At 26.4% G+C, this 8443-nt stretch overlaps 1 pseudogene; it reads left to right on the top strand.

The window, feature by feature from the left end:
- The first annotated feature begins 7463 nt into the window (after positions 1-7463).
- Positions 7464-8166, top strand: LOC112593946 (annotated as a pseudogene).
- Positions 8167-8443: the final 277 nt, after the last annotated feature.

The raw sequence follows: 8443 nt of genomic DNA, 5'->3' as shown, positions 1-8443 counted from the left end.
CTATGACCGGGTTTATTAGCAATGTAATATTAGAGTAGGTCATTTTGTGTTAAATTTGAATGCAATGATATCATAGGCCCAGACAGCAATACAATGTTAATAAAAAATTGTAGGAATGTTCTCAATAGAACAATTACCTTTTGAGAATGTTTTAAACTAATTTCCACATAATTATTCAATGTTCCGATAATATTCTGACATAATTATTTGGCCACAAAAGTAATGTTCACTTAACATTATTTTAAAACATTCTTATAACATTATTTTAAAACGTTCATATAACTTTACTTCAAAACCTTCTCATAACTTTACCTCAAAACCTTCTTATAACTTTACTTAAAAACGTTCTTATAACACTACCTCAAAACGTTTGTATAAATTTTTTTAATAAATTCTTATAACATTGGACTATAACATTCACATAAAGTTATGTCAAAAAATTCTTAGAATCTTCTAATTTAATTATACCAGGAATATTTTAATATTGTACCTCATTTAATATAAATAAAAAAAGCTTAGTTAATTAAAATAATAAAATTTATTTAATAAGTAATTTAAGAACAATTAAAATGTGTTGTTATTATTTTTTTTCTTTTTTATCTCTGATTCTGAACTTCGAATGATCCAACCAAACCCGTAATGGAACATCAATTTTTTGATCCGGAACTTTACTATATTGTATGTTCATTCTCACAGCATCTTGAACAAATAATTAATTATATATAATTTACCAGAACATATAATAATATAATAAGTAATAATACAAAAAGACAAAATAGAGAAAACAAAATCATGAATGAACTAAAAAAATAAGAGAAGCTGAAATTCATCAGAAAAGAACAGTTTTATCAAGTTAATGAATTTAAAAGATAGAAGATAGGAACATATTTATAAGTCTGAAAGATACAAGATGTATTAAAATTGTTGATGGTTAACAATAATATATAGTTATATGAAACCAATCAAATTCTTTCTTCAAGTTTTTTTTTTTTTTTAATTAATTTTGTAATACTACAGTGGCCGGCTACCATCCGTTTGTAAATGGTCTGCTTTAAATTTTAGAACGATGAAGTTTTTTTTAAGTTTTACACAGTATTTTTTTTTCAATAATAAATTATTTTTTTTTGTCAGGCCCCCAAATTTTTTAATTTGTGAATGTGGCTTGAGTCTAAAAAGCTTGATGACCACTGATGTAGTAGATGCTACAATTTATTGAGGTAATATATTATTTAGTATATTGTACTCTAAAGCTTCTAAAATTAATAAACAATTTAGTGATTTACTTTATTGAACATACAAATTTAATACTTGACACATTAAATAAAATAATAATAATACTAATAAATAGTAAAATTATATAAATTTGTGTTAAAAAAAACAAAATATTTCAATTTTTTTTTTAGCTAGATTATAATTAATATTTCTATGGGTTGTCCCTTTCAAATAAATCATGTTTATGCCATTTATAATTTAATTAAATTCATTAGGTATATTGTAGGAATAAAGTCAACAAAGGTTTATAATGTAAGGAGAGTTATAACAATGATAATATATTATTATGTACAAATATATTATAATATTCTTACCAATAAGTACACGATAAACATTCAGATTTTTAAATGTCTTATTGTGTTTAAATCCAGTTAATGAATAGTTTAAAAGTAATGTATCATCACACAAACGTGAAATTATTCTTCGCACACTGGTGTTTAAATTGTTTATATCTACCAACAATGATAACTTACATACCTAAAATAAATAAATCAAATATTGAAAAATACAAGGTAATACATATGAATAAATAAGTCAACCATAAAAATAATTACCAGTTCATTTTTAAAATTAACATCATCATCAATATTTTTTTCTAAATTTACAAGTTCGTCTTCAGTAGTTATAGGAAAAATATTCATATCCAAACTACTTTTTCCTAGAGATAGTGTAGAAACAAAATTATTTTCATTGGATTTAGATACGAGTGCTTGAACCTTTTCATTTGTATCTTTAACAATATGCATCATAGCACCAATGTCATACTTAAAATGTGTTAAAGAAGTAAATACAAATTTTTGAAAATCTAAAACAAAACAGTTATATAATAATAAAATAAGTATGCAGTTGCTTATATTATTTTAAGATATGTAAATTATTATTTTTTAAATATAGATTATAGGTAGCTTACTAATAACATCCAGCATAATAATGCATTATATTTACACCACAAAAATAATATATTAAGGTATAAATAACACCAATTATCTATATATTATTAACTTATACATATTAAGTAAGAAATAAATGATTAGCATTATTGTAAGTAATATACTAAATAATAATAAGCAAATTATTTAATAATATTAATTTAGTTTTGCATTACCGTGAAGAGGCATGAACGTATTATCATTAACATTAAATGGTAGATTGGTAAATTTTGATGTACCTACATCCGAAGTTGATTCTATAACAAAAATAGTATAATATAATATATACATTAAATTATTATTGTTTTAAAAAAAATATATGTATAATTATTAAATTGTGGATATAATACTCACCATCAATCACAATTTTAATATTTTCATCTAAATTCAAGGTTCTTGTTGCATTCGCTAATTTTACTTTATCATCAGTAACACTAGAAATGTTCCATTTTCCTGGTGATCTAAATGGACCTTGATCATTGAGTTCTAATTTGGTTTGTTCTGTTTCATTTAATGCATTAACTTTCCAGGTCTGTGTGTTAGGAGAAAATAATACAATACTAGTTTCGTGTTGAATATGTTCTGGAGATGAATCATCATCGTTAACTATAAATAAAATATGATAACAAATTACTACAATTTCAGACATAAACTGAAATGTTATAACTGAATATTTCAGTTTTTTTTTTTTCAAAATTTTAGTTATAATAAGTAATTTAAGTACTATTAATTTTACCTTTATATTTTAAGCATTTAATTTCCCAGTTTGGGTCATTATCTGAATCATCCTGAACATCACTTATTGACCTAGCACGGTCAACAACCAATGATTCCAGATGAGTATAATCATTTTCTATTTCTAAAAATTGATCAACATTTTGATTTGGAAATATAGGGCTACTTTTTGATTGTATCACTGTAGTAGGATCTAAAAATAATTGTTAATTATTATTAATAATATTACACTTTTAATATTTTTCATAATATTGAAGAACGATCAGTTAAACAAATAACTTTTTAATTGTTATTTTTGTGTAAGACATAGAAAATTTATGAAAATAATTTTATACAAATTAAAATTGAAAAAAAAAACTTTAAAAGTATTTCAAAAACTAACTTCTAGAGCAAAAATCTGTATATGATGGAGGAGTATTCTTTGCGCTTTTTAAACCGCGAGAAGCTTGCTTTTTCTTTTTTTCTTTAATCGCCTCATCTTCAGTAGATAAGTCAGAATGAATAGCAGCTCTTGGAAGCTTGGCTTGTGCTTCAGCTAATGTTGCTACAATACAAATTAGGTTAACTAAAAATAATATCATACTGGTAAATATGTGGTAATAGTTACCAAAGTTTTTAGTTCCTAATGTTCGTGCTGGATAGTATATGAAATCTGATTTATTTGGTTTATATCTATTTTTAATTAATTGTTTAACATTTTTTGATGATTTTGGCCAAGCACAAAGTCCTTTTTTAACCCACGTATCGGGCACTGCTTCTATACTATTATCTTTATAGAATAAGACGACTTCCCATCGAGCCATCTATAAATCAAAAATTAACTGACTAAGAAAATGAAACAATAATTATATAAAGCAATGGTCAAAGATTTATAAGTTAAATTTAAATATTTTTGATTTTAAAAATTATTATTATATAGTAAAATTAATATATTTATCTACTATACATATATCATAAAAGTAAAGTTATATAATAACTTGTAAAAATAATTATACCAGATGAGACAAATTGTTCACCTGTATGTAGTACGGGTAAAGCAATCATTTTTTTATCATGGTTGAAAATCATCATTTTTCTTTTTATATCTGTGATATTCCAATAATTTAAAGTTTCTGACATATTTTTGACCTGGTACATATCTAGTATAGTTGAATTTATTGGTTCAACGAAAAAAGGTGTTACATGATAGAATTTTTTTCCCAATATAAAAATATTGTAATTAAATTCTATAATATTAATACATTTAACTACTTCTCCATCATTTGTTAAAATAAAACTATCTGATTCTTTCTGTTTTCGAATAACAATATGTATATTACTAAAAAATAAACTATAATACTGAACTCCAAAAATATTATCCATTAATGGACCATTTGTATGAAGTCTTTTTAAAACAGGTTTCTCATCCAACTGTATATTTTTGAAAGTGTTCACGCTAATTGAGTTTATTTCTGAATATCTATTTATAACCTGTTCTAATGGCTTTTCTGGTTTTCTTAAAAAATATTTTAATTCTTTCATATGATTCTCAAAAATAAACGCACTACATTGGTCAAGTGGTCCGAATTGATCATAATCGTCACATAGATGCAATAAAGTATGGACATTATGTGATACAAGGTATTCACCATATAAATTTTGAAATTGTTTCACAAAGTAATCTAATAAATGTCTTGTATAATTGACAAGTGATTTGTGATTTGGACTAAGAAGGATGATCATAGCAATGCTTAAAGACATAAAATGAGAATAACATTCATCATTTAATATAGTTTTTAAAACAACTGGTCCTGAATAAAGTAAAAAAAATCGTAGCTCAACAGCTTTCCAGCGTCCAACTTCAAAAAGACTTCTACTCTTTCTAACAAAATCTGATGAAATATCAGTATTTAAGGCCAATAACGATTTTGACAGATCTTTAATATCTCTGGACGGTAAACGGACTTTTAAAGGACCAGATTTCCAAAGTAATAATAACTTTTTCATTACCCCCAAACAAACTAAATGCATGTAGTCGAGGGGGAATGATTTTACTAAATCAAAATCATTCAATTTGGCTAAAATTGATGGAGATTCTGATGTATGATAATCTTCATCTACCATATTTATATATGAATTATGATCCCTCAAAGTAGATTTCCTATTGGAATATGGAAAACAAACTCTATTTTTTTGATAATCGCCATCAATGAAACAACGGGTACAAGAATGAAATCCAGAATGTGTTTTAACACGTAAAACAAATGCTCTAGCTGGCGAATCACAACAAATGAAACTTATAGATATTTTGATAATAACATCATTTATGCTAATTCCATTTTTCATTAAATCATCAGCTTCTTCAACAAATTCTGAAAGAAATTCATTGCTGTCTTCTGGTTTACTTTGACCGTAATAGATTCCTATTGGAAATACTTTTTTAGTTGAAAATTCTGAAATAATAATATATGCCAATATTGGCCAGAATTGATTTCCACTGCTTTTACTTAAGGGTAAACCATCAATACCAACAGCAATCTTCAGCTCTGATGAATTTTCTGGATCATATCTTTTAATACCAGAGACCAAACCAAAATGATGATAAATCCCAGGTTTAAGAGTTTTAATATTTTTGGAAATTTGACTTGGAGTACATAAAACAGTTCTTGCATCAAGAGGAAGGCTTTGAAAACATTTGTGTTTTTTTAAACCAGATAGAAGTCCGTTGAGCGCATTATGAGGAATTTTATACTGAATAGCCCAAGAAGCAATAAAATCCTTAATGTTATTTGATTCCGATTGATCATCAGTAATTTCAGTCAATTTAGCACCAGTAAATATTGGTGTAGGCAAAGAATTTGATATTACAGGTTCTAGTGGTTCTACTACTTCTGATTCTAAAACTAATACATCAGTATTTTGAATGGATTGACATAATGAAGATTCTCTGGTTATCAACTCATCATCAGTGGTGGTAATCAACTCTATATGAGAATAAATTGTTGATGGGTTATTATTGTTAAATATTGCAAGATCATTCCTGATTTTTCGCCTTTTAGTGCGTTGACTTTTTATCATATTAACACCTGAAATTTCAATAATAATACATTACCTACCTAATATTGTGTTGTCACATGGAGTAAATAATATTTAAACATATGAAACATGAATAAGTTGAATGCACTATATAGGTAAGTATTATAATTTTTTATAACCACTACTCATAAAACAACTGGTATGTTATTTAAAAAACTAGTATAATATAATAAGTCAATACCAATTAACAAATAAAAATAAAATATGATAGGTAAATAGTTTAAAAAAAAATAATCTCATAACAGAAATTTAATTTTAGGTCTGATATATTTTTTTTTCTAATAGTAAGATATCTTGTAAGATATTATATTTGTTTCTGTTCTTTAGATGAAAACATAATTTAACATTTTAACATTATAGGTATCCTACCTACTTAAATTAATTCAATTTTTATTTACATACAATCAGGGCCGGCGGAAGGCACGTGCGACCTGTGCGATCGCACAGGCGGCAATTTTAAGTACAGGGCGGCATTGAACATAAATAAAAATAATGTATTTTCACCTACTCTGTAAATCTAAAATAAAAATAATACTCATTATATTATTTTGACTGGAACATAATGTCATTGTATGTAGTACTAAAGCAAGAGCTATTAGTAGATAGTGGGTATAATATAATGTGCGGGCAAACCATGCTGTGTCATCGGCGTGTTTCGCGATTATCTAATATTTATGGTTTCCAATTGGTAACACGAACCGAATCAAATCTTGATAAGATCCCAAATCGTATGCAATAATCAATACTCATGAATTTATTGTCAGCGATACAAACTGGTTTACTTATGACGTTAGCAACTATCGAACTATACGTACCTAGTATATTGTCATTTGTTAACGAGTCGTAGTGTCATGATTATAGAGTACTGCATTGTGCATATTATTTAGTCGATTAACATTCAACATTCAACGTCATATTTAATATTAATAATTTTATTGAGTATTTTTATTTTAAATAATTGTGTATTATTAATATGTAAGTAGTGATTTATGTAAATACAATGAAGAATTGAAAAGAATACATCCGTATCGTTTTAAATTTTGAATGTATTTATATTCTATTATTTGAAGTGAATTTTGGTACTAAAATTAAAGCCCTATTAGCTATATTATTATTTTGTATTTGGGTTGACTCTAGAATTAGGATAGTCAATAATAACCATTGTATTGTTTGTTTGAGTTTTGAAAAACCTTATTTTCATACATTGTGTTCTCATTTTATATGGTCAACCGTACATACGTCAACATATATTTAAAAATTTTAGTAAGTTACTTTTTAAAACCTCATTTTAAAAGCGAGATGATTTTGTTAAGAAAATGACAATTAATGTCCAATTTCAAGTTTCTCGGCAAAATAACAATACAGACTCAGATCATTTAATCCATGTTTTAGTATGCTTATTTTAACAAATTATATTTTTATTTACATGTATTAAAAGTTAAAAGCGCCAATATGTCGGATGGTAGACAGCATTCAGGTGCAGAATATAAGGAAAAACGTGAAAAAGCTGTAATTAAAAACAGTCTAATTCTATCAAAAATTTTAACAGTTCTTCCTCTTCATTTAAATATTTCAATGCTGTAGTTGTACAACCTAGTGAAGTTGTTGACTCCTTTTCTCGTTATAGATACCTGTACCTTCTGAAACTACAGTAATGAAGTTCAACGAAATGTTATCAGTACAGACCCTGCGGAATGGCCTTTAATTATTATTAACGACTTTAAAACGACTGTTGGTTGAAAAGGCCCTCCTGCTCCGTTAAATGCATATTTGTATTTCTTCAGATGATCAAGAGGACGAAAATTCACTGTTCATTACAAACGAAGTATGAGTAATGGAGAAAATGTCCACAAGAACATGAAGCTTGTATACTCTATTTCAATGACGTAATATTTTGTTTTGCTGTAAATATTTGATAATTCAAACTCTAAAGTTGACTTTAGAAGGGTATATCGTGACTGCGAACGTACACAAATGATAAGGACGTAAACATCAAAAATCGTTGACCGCATATAGTACATGGTTAGAATTGTCATTGAGGTTAAAAACAAAAACAGTGATGACGTAAACCAACATTTTAGAATCTGAGTGTAGGCATTGGAATGAAGTTTTACAACGTATCATGGTATTTAATTTCTCGGTCATCAAAATTTAACTTTCGTGGATCATCAGATCGATTATTCAAACATAATAATGGAAATTTTTAAATTAATTGAACATGGCTAAGTATGATTCTGTGATGTGAACGTAGAAGAATAAGTAATAGTAAAAATATAAGCCATTATTTGAAAAGACCTTCAAAATGAGATGATTAATTTATTAGCTCGATATATTAAATCTCGCATAGTTAATATATGGTTGGCAGAAGCAGTATTATAGTATTATACTAAGGTGTACTCGATATAGAATCACTCGGGCTCATGACCTTCAAT

The sequence above is a fragment of the Melanaphis sacchari genome, unplaced genomic scaffold (genome assembly GCF_002803265.2).
Source record: "Melanaphis sacchari strain LSU unplaced genomic scaffold, SCAv2.0 Contig2156_pilon_pilon, whole genome shotgun sequence".
Lineage (NCBI taxonomy): Eukaryota > Metazoa > Arthropoda > Insecta > Hemiptera > Aphididae > Melanaphis > Melanaphis sacchari.
The sequence above is the reverse complement of the archived record's forward strand: the minus strand, read 5'-3'. Positions and strand labels throughout refer to the sequence as shown.